Source organism: Hyperolius riggenbachi, chromosome 12, assembly GCF_040937935.1.
Source record: "Hyperolius riggenbachi isolate aHypRig1 chromosome 12, aHypRig1.pri, whole genome shotgun sequence".
Lineage (NCBI taxonomy): Eukaryota > Metazoa > Chordata > Amphibia > Anura > Hyperoliidae > Hyperolius > Hyperolius riggenbachi.
In genome coordinates, this window is record NC_090657.1 from 216660741 (window position 1) to 216680914 (window position 20174).

At 47.0% G+C, this 20174-nt stretch overlaps 1 protein-coding gene across 4 annotated transcripts in view; it reads right to left on the minus strand.

Annotated features, from left to right (window-relative positions):
* B3GNTL1 (UDP-GlcNAc:betaGal beta-1,3-N-acetylglucosaminyltransferase like 1) overlaps window positions 1-20174 on the minus strand; it is a 928550-nt gene that overhangs the window by 850744 nt on the left and 57632 nt on the right. For 3 of the 4 annotated variants that reach the window (XM_068262529.1, XM_068262525.1, XM_068262526.1), the window contains exon 3: window positions 5707-5792. The exons of the other annotated variant lie outside the window; for it this stretch is intronic. The gene's annotated coding sequence lies outside the window, so the exon portion shown is untranslated. The remainder of the gene's footprint in view (window positions 1-5706; window positions 5793-20174) is intronic. 4 annotated transcript variants of the gene reach the window in all.

Below are 20174 nucleotides of genomic sequence, written 5' to 3' on the forward strand. Positions count from 1 at the left end.
GAGGAACAAATCAATGCATTGCAAACTGAGGAGGTAAAAAATAAAAGAGATCAAGAAATGATTGATTTTTGTTGTGTAATTCGTACATTTTGTTTGATTCACCATTAACCATCTTAGCGGTATGGACGAGCTCAGCTCGTCCATCACCGCCGATGGCTGCCGCTCAGGCCCTGCTGGGCCGATTTTGACGAAATAAAGAGCAGCACACGCAGCCGGCACTTTGCCAGCCGCGTGTGCTGCCCGATCGCCGCCGCTCTGCGGCGATCCGCCGCGAGCAGCGGCGAAAGAGGGTCCCCCCAGCCGCCTGAGCCCTGCGCAGCCGGAACAAATAGTTCCGGCCAGCGCTGAGGGCTGGATCGGAGGCGGCGGACGTCAGGACGTCGGCTGACGTCCATGACGTCACTCCGCTCGTCGCCATGGCGACAGGAGAAGCCAAACACGGAAGGCTGCTCATTGCGGCCTTCCGTGTTAATTTTGGCCGCCGGAGGCGATCGGAAGAACGCCTCCGGAGCGCCATCTAGTGGGCTTTAAACTTTCAGTTGGCTGCATGAAATAGTTTTTTTTTTATTTACAAAAAACCCTCATGCAGCCGCCCTGGCGATCTTAATAGAACGCCAGGGTGGTTAACCTGCAGGTCATCATCTTCACAGCTAGCAGACAAGAAACAAAATACAGACAGCACCAATGTGATAAGCTAGAAGGTTGTTACATATGTACAACTAGGTCCATAAATATTGGGACATCCACACAATTCTAACATTTTTGGCTCTATACACAACCACAATGGATTTGAAATGAAACGAACATGATGCGCTTTAACTGCAGACTGTCAGCTTTAATCTGAGGATATTTACATCCAAATCAGGTAAATGGTGCAGGAATACAATACTGTTCATATGTGCCTCCCACTTGTTAAGGGAGCAAAAGTAATGGGACAATTGGCTTCTCAGCTGTTCCATGGCCAGGTGAGTGTTATTCCCTCGTTATCACAATTAGAATGAGCAGATAAAAGGGCCAGAGTTCATTTCAAGTGTGCAATTTGCATTTGGAATCTCTTGCTGTCAACTCTCAAGATGAGATCCAAAGAGCTGTCACTATCATAGAAGCAAGCCATCATTAGGCTGAAAAAATGAAACAAACCCATAAGAGCGGTCGCAAAAAACATTAGGCCTGACCAAAACAACTGTTTGGAACATTCTTAAAAAGAAGGAACGCACCGGTGAGCTCAGCAACACCAAAAGACCTGGAAGACCATGGAAAACAACTGTGGTGGACGACCAAGGAATTCTTACCTTGGTGAAGAAAGCACCCTTCACAACAGTTGTCCATATTAAGAACACTCCAGGAGGTTAGGTGTATGTGTGTCAAAGTCAGCAATCAAGAGAAGACTTCACCAGAGTGAACACAGGGGGTTCACCACAATATGGAAATCATTGGTGAGCCTCAAAAACAGAAAGTCCAAATTAGAGTTTGCCAAACGACATCTAAAAAAGCCTTCACAGTTCTGGAACAACATCCTATGGAGAGATGAGACCAAGTTCAACTTGTACCAGAGTGATGGGAAGAGAAGAGTAGGGAGAAGGAAAGGAACTGCTCATGATCCTAAGCATACCACCTCATCAGTGAAGCATGGTGGTGGTGGTGGTGTCGTCATGGCGTGAGAATGTATGGCTGCCAATGGAACTGGTTCTCCTTTATTTATAGATGATGTGACTGCTGACAAAAGCAGCAGGATGAATTCAGAAGTGTTTTGGGCAATATTATCAGCTCATATTCAGCCAAATGCTTCAAATTGGATGGCGCTTCACAGTGCAGATGGACAATGACACAAAGCAAACTGCAAAAGCAACCAAAGAGTTTTTGAAGGTAAAGTAGTGGAATGTTATGCAATGGAAGAGTCAATCGCCTGACCTGAATCCGACTGAGCATGCATTTCACTTGCTGAAGACAAAACTGAAGGGAAAATGCCCCAAGAAAAAGCAGGAACTGAAGACAGTTGCAGTAGAGGCCTGGCAGAGCATCACCAGGGATGAAACCCAGCGTCTGGTGATGTCTGTGCATTCCAGACTTCAGGCTGTGATTGACTGCAAAGGATTTGCAACCAAGTATTAAAAAGAGAAAGTTTGATTTATGATTTGTATTCTGTCCCCTTACTTTTGGTAATGGGAAGCACATTTGCACACGGTTGTAATTCCTGCACCATTTATCTGATTTGGATGTAAACACCCTCAGATTAAAGTTAAAGCACATTCTGTTTGTTTCATTGTAAATGCATTGTGGTTGTGTATACAGCCAAAAATGTTAAAATTGTGTCGATGTCCCAATATTTATGGACCTGACCTGACCTCTCCCCTCTCAGTCTTCTTTAAATGAGAGGGGCAGGGAGAGGCGGAGATCGGCAGTGATTGAATGGACTGGAGGCAAAGCTACAGCACAAAGCTCTGCCTCCCTGCAGCAAAATCTGGGAAAGTCGTTCGTTTTTGGATTTGGGGGGAATAAAGAACTCATACGGCCGCGAATCATCTTTGCTCTTAAAGGGCTTCCAAGGTCAACTCAAAAAAAAAAGCTAAATACCTGTATCACATTTGAAGGCACAGAGGACGCCGTTCGCGCCCTCCGTGCCGTTCCGCCGGGTCCCCGCCACTCAATAGCCCCAGGGCCGGCTCCCGACCGCACGGCCCAGGTCGGGCTCTCCTGCCTCCACTAACATGGCCAAATGAGGGCCTACCCCCCGATCCACGCTACAGGAGACAGTCTGTAGCGTGGATCTGGGGGTAGGCCCTAGAGCTAAGCAGCCGCACTCGCGGCTGCGTAGTGACGTCTCGTTTGGGGGCAGCAGTACAGCGATTGTCAGCTTCCCGTCGCGATCAGCGTTTCTCGTCCCCACTAGGGGACATGAAGCCACGGTGGCTAGCCGGCACTGGACGTCGCATGCAGCTTCTAGGGCTGGCCGAAACGTCGCGTTAAATCGGGATCGGAATGCCCTGTTTGCACAATAGCCGTTAATCGCTTGAATGGGAGCGTAAAACGCCGGTAAACACCGCCAAGCGTCCATGTGAGCCAGCCCTTAGGGGTGTACTTGCTTTTGTTGCCAGCAGTTTAGACATTATTGGCTGTGTGTTGAGTTATTTTGATGGGTCATAAAACGTACACTGTTATACAAGCTGTAGACTGACTGCTTTACATTGTAGCAAAGTGTTGTATCTTCAGTGACATATTTACACAAATGTGAGAGGTGTACTCCCTTGTGTGAGATAGTGTGGCAGAGCGCTCTTGGCCAGGGAAGGGTTAGGACGAGATGCTGTAGGAATATTCTGGGTGCTACCTGCTGATGTAGATGGTACCTGCACACAAGGATGACTGGCAGAGGCTGCCCGCAGCAGAAGTCTTCACATGTTTGTTGAGGGTGGACCAGGGCCGCTCTGCACACAGGGCAGTAAGACTACAGGATCTGCTGCTTGTGATTGCGTCGTCTACCAAAGGTGTGCTTATTTACATACAAAGTGCTTTTGTAAAAGGAACAATCAAACAGCCGGAGATCTTTTGTTTGAGAGGCTAGATACAGAGCTTAGCCGTGCAATTCTCCCAGGACTCCGGCATAGCCGCGATTAATACTTTCTCACCGCTGGAGGTAAACAGGGCTCAGGATGTCAGCACCGTGCAGAGCTCTATGGGGACATGCACAACAGAGGCATCAGTGGAGCCACACACTGCTAGATACAGGCCCTTGAATATATATATATAATAGGCTACGTGCCTCAACCTTCAAGCCAGAAGAAGTAGCAATAAGAAGGGGCCGGTCCAAGCAAGAAGAAGTAGGGGCGGTCATACACTTGCCACCGAGCTGGAGGGGGTAGCGGGCAGGAAGGGGTTATTGGGCACAGCGGCGGGGAGGGGGGTCGGACCCCCCCTTCCTCACCTGGTTCCCCCATCTGCGCTCCCCCTCCAGCTTAAGCGGCGGGGAGGGGGGGTCGGACCCAGGTGAAGGAGGGGGGGTCCGACCCCCCCCTCCCCACCGCTTAAGCTGGAGGGGGAGCGCAGATGGGGGACCCAGGTGAGGGGGGGGTCTGACCTCCCTCCCCACCGCTGTGCCCAATACCCCCTTCCAGCCTGCTACCCTCTTATGCGGCGTATGCTACGCCGTGGGTCCTCTAGTATATATACACACACACAACAGGACTTATAAGGACAGCTAGATTCACTGGCAGTAAAAAAACGTCAGGCATGGATGACAGATCATTGTTGTTTGTGTGACTGAAACATTAGCGCAGTGTCCACCAATTCCAATCCAGCATCAGCAACCAACATCAGTGTGAGGGAATTCCCATGTTGATGTATAGGCGGTTGTTCCCTCAACTACCCTATTCCCCTATAGGGATGGCCCTGCCTAGGAGAACTCACGGAAAAGCGTGTGATCAGTTTGGTCAGCTGATTTGTAAGGTTCTCATTTGCTGTGATGACTTCCTGGTTTAACACATGATCATGACCAGCAAATCAGAGCTTTACAAATCTATCAGCTGATCAAACTGATCACTTGCTTCTCCATAAGTTCTCCTAGACAGGGCCATCCCTATTCCCCTAACCACAAGACCCCCACCCCCCACACTACCCTGAAAACAGCCCCAATCCAATTCACTTTTTTCCTATGTTTTCTCCTAGGACAGGGGTAGGCAACCCGCGGCTCCAGAGCCGCATGCGGCTCTTTTTCACCTTTGCCGCGGCTCCTAGGCCGCGGCTCAGGTAGTGTGTCAGTGGCTGCAGCGCGCGTGTGACGTGTGCTGCTGCTGGCCGGCAGCCTATCAGAGAGGCCGCCGCACCGGTGCAGGGCTTAGGGCGGCCATTTTCCCATAGCCCTGCAGTGTAATGCAGGCAGGACGTGACGTCGGGAAGGAAGAGGATCGTGGGAGTTGCGTGCCACAAGGTCGGGAGCGGAGGTCGGGACAGGAGGAGATCGTGACAGGAGGTATTCTGACTAGGTGAGTAAATGACTAGGTTCTTTTCATATCTGCTGAAGGATTGTGCATATTGGGGTCAGATCTGCTGAAGGATTGTGCATATTGGGGTCAGATCTGCTGAAGGATTGTGCATATTGGGGTCATATCTGCTAACGATTTGTGCATATTGGGGTCATATCTGCTAACAATTTGTGCATATTGGGGTCATATCTGCTATCAATTTGTGCATATTGGGGTCATATCTGCTAACGATTTGTGCATATTGGGGTCATATCTGCTAACAATTTGTGCATATTGGGGTCATATCTGCTAACGATTTGTGCATATTGGGGTCATATCTGCTATCGATTTGTGCATATTGGGGTCATATCTGCTAACGATTTGTGCATATTGGGGTTATATCTGCTAATGATTTGTGCATATTGGGGTCATATCTGATCCTGTATATAGCATTAAGGTAAGAAACAATATATGCAGTGTTAGATTTGTTTTATAATGGTTTTGCGGCTCCCAGTTTTTTTCTCTTTTCGGAAACGGGTCTAAGTGGCTCTTTATGTCTTAAAGGTTGCAGACCCCTGTCCTAGGAGATATTTTTTCATCTTCTGTTTAAAGTGTAACTGTCGGACATAAAATAAAAAATCAATTCTTTATTTTTATGTGGTAAACAAGTAATAAGGATGCTAACCAGGCAATCCAAAAGTTAAAATCACTATGACTTTTCTTGTTGATAAATGATCATTCCCCAGTTTACCTGACTCTTATTTGGTACATTGCCACACAAAGGAAGTTGCAGGGCATGCTGGGTTGTCCTTTTTTGCTTCTGTACAGTAGTTAAGTCTGAGGGGAAATAAAGAGAGAAATAAGAGTCAGGTAAACTGGGGAATGATCATTTATAAACTAGAAAAGTAATAGAGATTGTAACTTTTGGATTTCCTGGTTAGCATCCTTATTACTTGTTTACCAGATACAAATAAATAATTAATTTTTGATTTTAGCGCTCTGCAACTGAAAAAGTGACAAAAACTTAGTATTTTGTTGCTTGCAGGTGGCTTGAAATGCATTTTATTGATAAGATGTCAAAATACCACCAAGGAGAAAACTAAAGGTAGCCATACACTGGTCGATTTGCCATCCGATTCGACCAACAGATAGATCCCTCTCTGATCGAATCTGATCAGGGAGGGATCGTATGGCTATTTTTACTGCAAACAGATTGTGAACCGATTTCAGCCTGAAACCGTTCACAATCTGTTGTGGTGGTGGTGCTGCTGCCGCCGCTCCCCTCCCCCGCCGCATACATTACCTGCTCCGCTGGCGTGACTGCCCCTAGTCACCGCTGCTCCGTCTCCAGGTCCGACATGCTTTACTTCTTCCTGCCCGGCAGGAAGTTTAAACAGTAGAGCGCCCTCTACTGTTTAAACTTCCTGCCGGGAAGGAGGAACTGAAGCATGCCGGAGACCAGAGCGGAGACGGAGCAGCGGTGACCGGGGGGGGCAGTTGCGCCGGCGGAGCAGGTAATGTATTGCCGCTCTATTGCGTCGGTCGTCGGGCACTTGAACGCCGCTAGCGACGCGCTCCCTACCCGCGGGCGATCGACTGTAATTTTCCGCACGGAGCGATCGACGATATCGGACGAAATGGATCGAAATTCGGCGTATAGCGCGAACGATTGGCAGCAGATTCGATCCTAGTGATCGAATCTGCTGTCGAAACGGCGGCAAATCGGGCCAGTGTATGGCCAGCTTTATGCTGGGAATACACTGTTGTTTTTTTAGGTGATTAGATGGTTCGATAGATAATTTCCGACATGTCCGATCTCCCTTTCCATTCATTCGCCGCTCGATTTCTGATAGAAGTGCATGGAAAAATATAAGAAAAATGAGTGGAAGATAAGAGAATCTACTGCAGAATCGAGTGGCAAAAACGATCGAGAGGAGAAACGCACGGCAGAAATGAACCGTGTATTTCCAGCATTAGAGAGAAAGTTAATTGGATTGGGCCCCATGGCATTAATGTTACTGTGTATCTAATCTAGGAGGATCATCAAAGTGACGGTCACACTGCATATAACAGGAAATGACGCACCAAGTGGATAGTGGAGAAGTTATTTTTTGCTCATCTTTCGGAATTCTGGGAGAAAGTCTGCCAATAATACAGGTTACTGAAGGTGGCCACTAACGGTCCAATTTCTAAAGAAAAATCGTTTGAGCGATCAGAAATTCTGATCGGATTGGTTGTAAATAATCTCCATTGATGGGCAAAATCAATTACAAATGACAAATGATTATAAAAAAAGTCGCATGATTTGATTTTGGTTTCTTGTTGGTTGTGATAGATAGGAAGCAAAGATTGGTTGGTTGATGGTGTAGTGAACAATTTTTCTTCTGATCAGAATTATCTGATCGCTCAAACGATTTTTCGCTAGAAATTGGAACGTTAGTGGCCACCTTTAGATGGTTTACCTCTACAGCATCTAAACAAATGATCCACCGTTTACTGTGTATGATCAGACATTGCATTGCAGAAACTCAAACCACGGGCGTTGCTAGCCCCACAGATAAGCAGCATGTGCCCCGGATCTATTCTGTGGTGCCCGGATGTCCCCCAGACAGAGTAGAGCCACCACAGCACCCAGCATGGCACCACACAGTACCCAGCATGCCCCACAGAGGCACCACAGCACCCAGCATGGCACCACACAGTACCCAGCATGCACCACAGAGGAACCACAGCACCCAGCATGGCACCACACAGTACCCAGCATGCTCCACAGAGGCACCACAGCACCCAGCATGGCACCACACAGTACCCAGCATGTCCCACAGAGGCCCCACAGCACCCACCATGGCACCACACAGTACCCAGCATGCCCCACAGAGGCACCACAACACCCAGCATGGCACCACACAGTACCCAGCATGCCCCACAGCACCCAGCATGGCACCACACAGTACCCAGCATGTCCCACAGAGGTACCACAGCATCCAGCATGGCACCACACAGTACCCAGCATACCCCACAGAGGAACCACAGCACCCAGCATGGCACCACACAGTACCCAGCATACCCCACAGAGGAACCACAGCATCCAGCATGGCACCACACAGTACCCAGCATGCCCCACAGAGGCACCACAGCCTCCAGCATGGCACCACACAGTACCCAGCATACCCCACAGAGGAACCATAGCATCCAGCATGGCACCACACAGTACCCAGCATGCCCCACAGAGGCACCACAGCACCCAGCATGGCACCACACAGTACCCAGCATGCACCACAGAGCAACCACAGCACCCAGCATGGCACCACACAGTACCCAGCATGTCCCACAGAGGAACCTTAGCACCCAGCATGGCACCACACAGTACCCAGCATGCCCCACAGAGGAACCATAGCACCCAGCATGGCACCACACAGTACCCAGCATGCACCACAGAGGCACCACAGCACCTAGCATGGCACCACACAGTACCCAGCATGCCCCACAGAGGCACCACAGCACCCAGCATGGCACCACACAGTACCCAACATGCCCCACAGAGGCACCACAACACCCAGCATGGCACCACACAGTACCCAGCATGCCCCACAGAGGCACCACAGCACCCAGCATGGCACCACACAGTACCCAGCATGCCCCACAGAGGCACCACAGCATCCAGCATGGCACTACAGCACCCAGCATGCCCCACAGCACCCAGCATGGCACTACACAGCATCCATTATGGCATTACAGCATCCAGCATGCCCCACAGAGGCACCACAGCACCCAGCATGGCACTACACAGCATCCATTATGGCATTACAGCATCCAGCATGCCCCACAGAGGCACCACAGCACCCAGCATGGCACCACACAGTACCCAGCATGCCCCACAGAGGCACCACAGCACCCAGCATGGCATCACAGCACACTGATTGCAATTGGGGGGGATGCTTGGTTCTGCGGTGCCTCAAAGTGGGCATATTGGGGGCTGTGATGCCTTTATGGGGGCATGCAGTGAGCTATGGTACTTCTACGGGATCATGCTGGGAGTTGTGGTGCCTCAATGGGAGACCCATTGGAGCATGGGAGGTGTCCACCAGAAGGTCAGGGAACGCTATGGGTGGACTGTCAGCAGGCCAGCTCACTTAGCAGAAAGCTAGACCAGCCAGCACAGAAGCTAAATAACTCTATTAACGTGATATGCTGCATTTTTTTTTTATTTTTTTTTAGTATTAATGGTGAGGGGGCTTCTTCCAACATTTTGCTGGGCAGGCCTACTTAGACTGCTGTTAAGTTTAGGTAAATTTGGCTCCACCTATGACCACACCCACATTCCTGGGCATCGCCACACCCATCTTTTGGCTGGAATGATTAAAAGTGCCCTGGATCTCTTAGGATCTTAGGAACGCCCATGCCTCAAACTCTCTCAAAACAAACAAACTACTGAGCCTGCGCAGTACAGCCTGGAAGACGTCCGATGACATCAGTGCGCCGGCGTGACACGCATAATGGAGCGCAGAAGAAGCCCGACCTGGCCGCCGGCCTGGCCAGGTCGGGTCGGCCACCGGGAGCCTGCGGAGCGGCACCGAGGGCACCTCCTGCCTGCCACGGGCTGGAGGAAGCCCAAGGTAAGTGGATTTCGGTTTTTTTTTTTTTTTTTTTAGTGTCCCTGAACCTTTCCTTTAACACGTCTGTAATATCACTTGCACTACATCTGCATGTAAGTTGGAAATACCGTCTGATTGCCCACATTTATTTGTGACATATCATTGTGGTTACAATGTGACCTGCAAGGAAGGGAATAGAGTCTGTATCGGACTCTTAAAAGTGAACCCAAGGGGTTAATAAACAGATACTTGTGGCACTTAAAGGGAACCTTAACTGAACGGGGGTAAAGAGTTTTACTTACCTGGGGCTATTACCAGCCCCCTGCAGCAGTCCTTTGCCCTCGGCGCCGCTCTGGAATCCTCTGGTCCCCCTCTGTCACTTAGTTTCGTTTTTGACGACTCACCAGTCGCCGGCCGCCATGCGTATTATTGGACGCATTCACCAATGCAATTAGCGCTATTGCGGACCGCAACGCGTACAAAAATACGCGTTGCCGCATTCCGCACGCGTAGATAGCGCTAATTGCATTGGTGAATGCGTCCAATAATACGCATGGCGGCCGGCGACTGGTGAGTCGTCAAAAACGAAACTAAGTGACAGCGGGGGACCAGAGGATTCCAGAGCGGCACCGAGGGCACAGGACTGCTGCAGGGGGCTGGTAATAGCCCCAGGTAAGTAAAACTCTTTACCCCCGTTCAGTTAAGGTTTCCTTTAAAGTGGATCCGAGATGAACTTTTACACATTGCATAATTGGGTTCCTTTCCTATTGTTTATAGGGCATTCCTCAAGCCAACTACTTTTTTGTTGTTTTTTTTTAATACTGTAATTCCCTATAAACTAAACAAGCCACGCTCACAGGTTTTAAGAGAGCCAAGGCATTTTCAGACAGTAGCAAGGGCTCATGGGAGCTCAGTCTGGGCAGGAGGAGGGGGAGGTATTACTAGCCAGAGATTTCAGAGGCAGAGGGGGGGGGAGGAGGGGGGATTAGGTTTTTTGTTCAAGATACAAATAAGCCTGCCTCTGTGTAATGTTTACAAACAACATGGCTGCTGTCATTGTATCACAGGTAGAAAGAATCATATTCTATTAAAGCTGTTTTCAGCTAGATTTGTTGTGTAAACTATCTAAACTTTAGATAAGATATACAGACAAGTTACTTGTTATAGTTAGTTTTTCATCTCGGATCCGCTTTAAGAAAAAGGAAGCCTCTGGATCCTGCAGAGGCTTTCTGTGTCTTCTCTGCTCCCACCGTTACAGCACTCGGACCCTCCTCTCCCCCACCCAAAAAAAAAGACTCAATGCCCTTGGTCACAGTTTGCCTGCCCAATGCTGTACAGATGCATTGCTAGACTCTAGACTAGCAACGTGTTCTGTTGTTATAGTCGGGGCAGAAGGTCAGGGGTGCGGTGCAAGAAACAAAGTGGTAAGGATGAGTGGGAGAACAATCCCCTCGGCCGAGTTTATTCGCATCGGGGGGTGCTGTACACACACTTGATCCTTAGGAGGTTTGGCTACAATGGCCACCCCGGGCGATAACCATTTAGCGTGTAGGGTGAGTAGTGTCAGGTGGCTGCAAACTATCATATGCTGGGAGCACACAAGGTGGTGCAGAAAACTATGCCTGGTGTGTTCTGTTTTACGATTTGCATTTTTCATGCATTTTCATTCGATTAATATTTTCCCTCTATCACTTTTTTTCTTTAACGCATTCCACTGTGTCTCCTTTGAGATACATTATGGGCGTTTTTACAAGTGTTTTTGGAAATTATGCAGCAAGCTGTAAAACGCACAAATATTTGTTTTTACACGCGGCCCATAAACTTTCATTAACGCTAATGTTTTCTGCAATGCTAACGATTCTGCCTGGTGTGTTCCTAGCCCCAGTGGAAAGGAGTTGAAGTCGCCTATAAGAGGGTGACAGGCCCAAAATGTTGTGCTGCATCCAGTGAGCGTGTGCTACAAGGACAACACAGGAAATCACAGCTTGACCTATTTTTACATCTTGGCTGTTACAGGTGATGGTGGAAACCCTTGAAGGCCGGAACTCCTTTATATATTATTTTTTATTTATATAGCGCCAACATCTTCCAAAGGGCTGTATATAGTACAAAACAAATAGTGGGGAAGCGGAGATACACGAGACGTTCAGCGCTACAATCAGGACATCCAGCAATACAAACACAGACATAGCTGATGTGTGGTGTGAGACATCACCAATACTGGTGCATGTGCATATGACAAATTACAGCAGAATAAGAAACACTAGGAGGAAGTCCCTGCCCTTGCAAGCTTATAGACCTTGCAATCTAGATGGCGCTTTCACACCAGGGCATTTTATCGCACCCCACCGCAGGGCAATGAATGTCTATGGAGACTTTCATACTGACGCGGTACGGCGCGATGCAATGGAAATGACGTTGGTTCGAGACATCTCACACTCTTGGACAGATCTATGTTACCGCATGGCTCTGCATCGATGTGCAGCGGACCGGAAGTCATGGAAGTCTTTGGTGATGCGTGTCAGCAGGGCCGGGCTGAGGCAGAGGCGAGAAAGGCTCCAGCCTCAGGGTGCAGTGTAGGAGGGGCGCACAACTCACTCAGTTATCATTCCCCTACAGTGTTTGAAGCAGAGAGAAATATGAAAAGGGGATACATAGCAGTGACTGCAAGCCAGATAACTAGACATTAAGGTGTTGGGGGGCCTGGAGCACCTCTTACTCTAATAGCAATCAGTGTGTGACGGCTGGGGTGGAGGGATGGAGGGGCGCACTTTGGTGTCTCAGCCTTGGGTGCTGAAAGACCTTGTCCTGGCTCTGCGTGTCAGTGTCAAAACCCGCAGCAAGTTTTACGTGTTGTGCATGTGCAGAAGTGTATTTTTTACAATATGCTTCTGTGCACTTATTTCCGAAACAGGAAGTGAACGCAAGCGGGTGTCGGCCTTCTGGCTATCGGCCAGAAGGCGATTACCACGTAATAACGCGGTAATCCCCGAAGATCTGTTTTTGGCAACGCTACCGCCAATTTCTAGTGTGAAACCTGCTAGAAGGGTACCGGTATATATTTATAGCAGTGCGTATGGCCTGCATTCTATGCTATATACTGTCAGCAGTTTGGAGCTGCCCACCTATGATTGGCTACAAAAGGTCATTAGAATTACTAGATTGCAAAAACAAAACATTTATTGCTGTATTTTTTAATGCACCATTTTAAAAAATGGCCATTTAAGCCCAGTGCACACCAAAACTGCTAGCAGATCCTCAAAATGCTAGCGGTTTTTGGAGCAGATTTCAGAGCGATTCTAGGCTTGTTTAGAGAGGTTTTCTAAACATGTCTAGCGTTTTTGGGAGCATTTTTGTGTAGCAGATTACATATATTGTTACAGTAAAGCTGTTACTGAACAGCTTCTGTAACAAAAATGCCTGGAAAACCGCTGTGATGTAGCGTTTTCCAGAGCGGTTTGTGTTTTTCCTATACTTTACATAGAGGCAGAAACGCTTCTGCAAACCGCAAACGTGCAGCAGGAGGCACGTTTGCGGTTTGCTAAAAACTTCAAACCGCTGGTGTGTACCATCCCATTGAAATACATTAGCCAAGCGTTTTCACAGGCGGATGTGGTTGGCGGATTGCTGCTAAAACCACTCGGTGTGCACTGGGCCTTAAATGCAATTTTAAAAGATGAGGCAGCCTGGAGCTTTTATTTTGGGAGATGTAGGAAAACAACATGGAGTGGCATGTAATGAGTGCTGACTGCCTGCAGCTATTTCTCTGCCGCTGGCTGGATTAGAATTCTCCAGGTGTAACTGAATCCTCTGCTCCCTGGACAGATGCACAGCAGCAGCCCTCTGTCTCGCTACCCATCAGCCATCTCATTGCTAGCCTGATGAAAGCTACGACGTAGCCGATGACTGAGATGACCTGATAAACCTCTTCATTTACCTGCCTGCTGAATGATTAACCTGCCACTTGTAGCAGAGAATAAACTGGTATGGAGGGAACAGAGTTATTAATGCAGAGATGCTGCTCGCGGCACTGAGGAGCAGGAAATTTAAGGGCAACTCCGGGAAAAGGTCATTGGATCGAGCATTTAAAGCAAACCTGTAGTGAAAGTAGATGTATGCATTGTCTTTAAAGAGACACTGAAGCGAAAAAAAACTATGATATTATGATTTGTATGTGTAGTACAGCTAAGAAATAAAACATTAAGATCAGATACATCAGTCTAATTGTTTCCAGTACAGGAAGAGTTAAGAAACTCCAGTTGTTATCTCTATACAAAAAAGCCATTATCTCTACGACTTTCAAAGTCGTGGAGAGGGCTGTTTTCTGACTTTTATTATCTCAACTGTTAGCTAACTATTTACTTTTCCTCTGGCAGAGGAGAGGTCATTAGTTCACAGACTGCTCTGAAAGAATCATTTTGAATGCTGAGTGTTGTGTAATCTGCACATATTATAGAGTGATGCAATGTTAGAAAAAACACTATATACCTGAAAATAAAAATATGAGAATATTTTCTTTGCTGCTAATCTTCTAGTAATTATTCATAGTACACAACCAATTCATTATATCATATATTTTTTTTTCGCTTCAGTGTCTCTTTAAGGACACTATAATATATACTCTGCATGTGAAAAGCTGTTTACTGTTAATACAGCAGGTGTATGTAGTAAAAATTTCTGACAATAGTTTTATCTTTAAAGAAACTCAGAGACATTTTTTAGACCTGCCCTAAGGCCTCTAAGCTTTGGTCTAAAGTTAACACTCTTCTTACCAGAATCTTTGGTAAGGCAATCGTTAAGTATTCCTGAACTCTTCTGCTGGGGTATAAACCCACTCATATGACTCGCCCTGAACATAGGCTTACACAGCATATTGCTAATGCTGCCAAAGTCCATAAAGCGGCTTCTTGGAGGTCCCCCTTTTTATTAACTAGTAGACCTAAGCCCGTTTAAAAACAGGCTCTAGGTCTGTGTTTCCCGACGCCCGCTCAGCCGCCACACATCCGGCCACCCGCTCACACGCTGCCCGCTCGGCTCCCTGGCCCCGCCCTCCTGTCTCTGTGAGGCTGGGTCCGTGCTGCGCACATGCGCAGTAGCGAAAAGCAATGTAATGAGTAATATTGATTTGGTCATGATCTCTGAACATATTAATGCTAGAATAGCTGATAAAATGGAATCATTTGACAGCACGTGGCTTCCATGGTTATCCTTTAGAGGGCCTGCTGCCTCAACAATGTAAAGGCATTTTAGAATACATTTGCTCCTTTTAGGGATCCCTAACTTTTCCACTTTATATTGTTTGAACAATATACACTGAATAAATCCCAACTAAGTGAGACTGTGCTATTGCTACCTACCTGTTATCTCATTTTGATTTCCGTGAACATAGTTATAAGCATAACTATCCTGGTTACCATTTAAATGTATAACTTGCTACTTTCTACTCTTATATCCTACATCATTTTATTATGTTGCATTTTTTTCTCTTATATGTACATTTAATGTGTTTACTTTTAGGACCCTTTTAAGCATGCTGTACCACTGTACTGTTTTCTACCTTGCTAAATAAAGAGATTTTTGTTACCTAAAGAGACTCAGAGTCGACAGATAAAAAGATAAGCAGCAGCATAATATCCTTTAAATAAAAACATTTATTTGTTACAGCTGATACAAACACTGCAATACATCTGCAGTGTGTCTAATTCCTGCTTTCATGGAAGCAGACATAGGGTTAACATCCTGTGTTTACAAATTAGCTGCTCAGCCATGACAGAGGAGATTCCTGAGCTGACAACTGAGAGATCAGATTACAGTGGTGATTAATCACAGATGAGGGGGAATTAGACATTCTAAACTCTCTAAATATTATTAGTTTTTATTTATATAGCACCAACATCTCCCGTAGCGCTGTAAATAGTAGAAAACAAATAATGGGGAACAAATATACATAAGAAATATAAGACACTGTACAGTCATGACATTGAATAGTAGAAATACAAATACATACATAGTTAATGTGTAGTTGGTACATGTGCATATGTTAAATGACAGCAGTATGAGAAACACTAGGAGGAGGTCCCTGCCCTTGCGAGCTAACAATCTAGAGGGTAGTGGGGAGGAAACAATAGGAAAGGAAGCAGTGTTCCTTCGGTGCTGCCTATAGCAAATTATAGGCTTGTCTGAACAGGTGTGTTTTCAGATTACGTTTGAAGGTTTCCAGGCTCCGGGCATGACGAACCAGCTGAGGGAGAGAGTTCCAAAAAAGGGGGACAGCCCGTGAGAAGTCCTGGATGCGAGAGTGTGAAAAACCTGAGCGGTTCTTGCCTTTTTCACGATTGCTAACTCAGAGAGAGGAGGTGACCAGGCTAGAGGACATACAGGGTAAATACATACAGGATGCATTTCTTTATTATGCTTCCCTTCTGTCCTGTGCAAGAGTTCAGCTCCACTTTAAAGACAATGCAATGCTATTAATATGCTGCATATCGCTGCACAGCAGGGGGTGTAAGCAATCCAAGTTCTGAAGGTCCATAAAACGTCATCCGTGTTACATGGGGCCTGATTAACATGATGGGCCTGCAGTCATAAAAACAATCCAGAAAATCCCAATCTTGTATTTGTGAAAAAGTCTGGGAGGGCAGGCGGTCCTGGTGCTACCATGTGCTTTGGTATCATTGGAAAACACTTAGCTGGCCTTGAAATGCTATGCATGACACTACAGGCACTCTCATATCTTTGTTTTACTGGAAAACTCAAAAACATTACAAATAAAAGAAAAATAAAACAATGCTGGGAGAGCACAACTTTTACCTATTTACTTTTTACACACTATTCATTAACCAATTCCCAGACATTGTTATGGAACGTTCTGCCCAGACGATGACTGTAGAGATTGCTGTGCCTCCGATGAAGCAGCTGCTTTACTGCGCTTAAAGAGAACCCGCGGTGGGGTTCTAACAATGCAATCCACATACAGAGGCTGGGTCTGCCTATACAGCCCAGCCTCTGTTGCTATCCAGATCCCCCTAAGTTCCCCCTGTGCTCTGCTATCCCCCATAAATCACAGCCGCGCTGTGCGGGCTGTGTTTACCTCTGTACTGTCAGTCTCGGCTGCTTCCCCGCCTCCTCCATAGCTCCGGTCCCTGCCCGCGTCCCTTCCCTCCAATCAGCGGGGAGGGAAGGGACGCGGGCGGGGACCGGAGCTATGCAGGAGGCGGAGGGAGGGGCAGACTGACACTATAGAGGTAAACAAAGCCTGCTGCGACACACTGCGTTTCGACAGCGCGGCTGTGATTTATGAGGGATAGCAGAGTGCAGGGGGAGCTTAGGGGGGATCTGGATAGCAACAGAGGCTGGGCAGTACAGGCAGACCCAGCCTCTGTGCGCAGCTAGCATGGTCAGAACCCCACCTCGGGTTCTCTTTAAGGCCAACCCCTTCCAACCATGCTGTCGCACTGACCACATCTCCCAGCACCTTTAATTGGTGAGTGCACTTTCACATATTAGAACAGCACTGACACACTTTTTCATTTAGCACTGTCACGCCTTATCCAGGTTACAAGGTGAGTATGGGGTAGCTCAAGCGAGTGGAGGTATTGATGGTTACAGGTGCACTTCCAATGTGTGCTCTGCAATGGGGACCCCACACATAGGACCTTTCACCTGCGGATGAGCCAAACCCCACTATTAGCCTAAACAGTTTGTCATAAGAAAGTTGGCTCCAGGGTTGGAATGCAGCATCTCTTTTGCCAAATATTCTTTACTGTGTTCTGTTTTTTCTTGAACCACCAACTGACGGCTACATCCATCTCTGAGCAGTAGCTACCTCCAGACCAATAGGGATCATCTCTGCTCCAGAAGGAAGTTTAAAAAGGGCATTGTGGGACATGGATCTAGTGTGGGTGGTGGGGAAGTAGATCTGTACAGAAAGCTCCGGAAACTGGCCATAATAACTTTAAAGAGAACCTGAACTAAAAAGTCAAAATAACCATACACAGATCATACTTACCTCCCATGTAGTCTACTCCTCAATCTCTTTCTCCTCTCTTGTGTCCTGTTTGTCCACTGTGATCAATGGAATTCTCTGTCCTCCATTTTGAAAATGGCCATTACCTCATAACAGCTTCCTGGTCAGCACACCGTTAAACTGTAACATCGCCCACTTGAGCCATAGGGAAACATGGACATTACCTTGCACATTCAGTCTTAACTGACAGCTGCTGATCTATAACTGACAGCAACTGGTATATTTCAGTTCTGACAAAATCTTGTCAGAACTGGAAACGATCACTGGAAGAAGAAAATGGTGAGCTTCTGAGAGGAACTGATGGTGAGGTAAGTATGTTATATTCATTTGCAGCTACATCATGTGTTTATTTTAAATAATTGTACTCAGTTCAGGTTTCATTTAAGTGGACCTCCAATGTAAATTTCAAAGTAAAAAAGAGTCAGAATGATACTATGAATGTTGCCTTTCTTTTTTTTTTAACCGGCTGACTACTTCAAACATCAGAGAAGCATTGTGGCAACTCTGGAGTATAGCATACTGTGGCTGGCACTGCACTACTTCTCTCTTCACCACTCCTCTCTGTGATAGGCTGGCTCAGTGGCACAGGTAGAAGCAGAGCACCTCTCTGTGATGGGCTGGCTTAGTGACACAGGTAGAAGCAGAGTACCTCTCTGTGATAGGCTGGCTCAGTGGCACAGGTAGAAGCAGAGTACCTCTCTGTGATAGGCTGGCTCAGTGGCACAGGTAGAAGCAGAGTACCTCTCTGTGATAGACTGGCTCAGAGGCACAGGTAGAAGCAGAGTACCTCTCTGTGATTGCTTGACTCAGTGGCACAGGGAGAAGCAGAGTACCTCTCTGTGATAGGCTGGCTCAGCGACACCGGTAGAAGCAGAGTACCGCTCTGTGATAGGCTGGCTCAGTGGCACAGTTAGAAGCAGAGTACCTCTCTGTGATTGGTTGGCTCAGTGGCACATGTAGAAGCAGACTACCTATCTGTTATAGGCTGGCTCAGCGACACATGTAGATGCAGACTACCTCTCCGTGATAGGCTGGCTCAGTGAGACAGTTAGAAGCAGAGTACCTCTCTGTGATAGGTTGGCTCAGTGGTACAGGTAGAAGCAGAGTACCTCTCTGTGATAGGCTGGCTCAGTGGCACAGGCAGAAGCAGAGTACCTTTCTGTGATAGGCTGGCTCAGTGGCACAAGTAGAAGAATACTACCTCTCTGTGATAGGCTGGCTCAGTGGCATAGGTAGAAGCAGAGTACCTCTCTGTGATAGGCTGGCTCAGTGGCACAAGTAGAAGCAGAGTATCTCTCTGTGATGGGCTGGCTCAGTAGCACAGGTAGAAGCAGAGTACCCCGCAGGCCACATCATAAGGCTCCTCCCACTCACAGATGACATGATCTCTTAGCAGGCCTTACTAAGTAAAAAAAATGGCATGGCAGTTTTTCAGAAAGGGTGTGGCTAAATTAGAAAGTGGTCGGCTTTTGGACATTTTCCTGCCACTCTGCTATAGCTTCTGCTGCCTGTGCTGATAGTGTGAGCTTTATCTTTACATCAGAAGTCTGCTTTAAATGACAGATGTGGGAAAACTGTGGCAGGCTTCAGGGAACTACAAGTGCCAGCTGCAAGGAATGCTGGGACATGATGGACTGAAATGCTGAACCTTGAGGATATTTGCCATTTACCAGGCTGGCTGTGTCTAGTCTTTCTGTTACATTGGTGTGCCACGTGTTCATTGTGGTCTGCCCTGGCACGGGTCCAGTCAGAGACCCCGTAAATTAAAGAAGAGGAAATGTAAAAAGGGCTGATTTTGCTACATTTGCAAATTCCACAAGAGAGGAGGTAATAATATCTTTGTTTCTAGCTTTTAACATAAGCCTCCCCTGGGATGTCATTCTCTAATGTAATTCATGAAGTAGGGGCAGCGGGCATATAGGACAAACTAGAGAGTAAGGTCAGGTTAGGACAGAAGGTGGCTGCTAGCGGTTAATAGATCCCGGTCATTACATTGTATGTATCTAGATTGTGAGCTCGGTCAGTGACATGACTGTGTACTCTGTAAAGTGCTGCAGAAGATGTCAGTGCTATATAAATACATAATAATATGGCAGGACATTACACTATGACTATGGTAGGATTAGATTGTGAGCTGCTCTGAGGACAGTCAGTGACATGACTATGTACTCTGTAATGTGCTGCAGAAGATGTCAGTGCTATATAAATACATAATAATAATATGGTAGGACATTAGACTATCACTATGGTAGGATTAGATTGTGAGCTCATCTGAGGGCAGTCAGTGACATGACTATGTACTCTGTAAAGTGCTGCAGAAGATGTCAGTGCTATATAAGTACATCATAATAATAATAATATGGTAGGACATTAAACTATGACTATGGTAGGATTAGATTGTGAGCTCATCTGAGGGCAGTCAGTGACATGACTATGTACTCTGTAAAGTGCTGCAGAAGATGTCAGTGCTATAAAAGTACATAATAATAATAATAATATGGTAGGACATTAGACTATGACTATGGCAGGATTAGATTGTGAGCTCCTCTGAGGGCAGTCAGTGGCATGACTATGTACTTTGTAAAGTGCTGCAGAAGA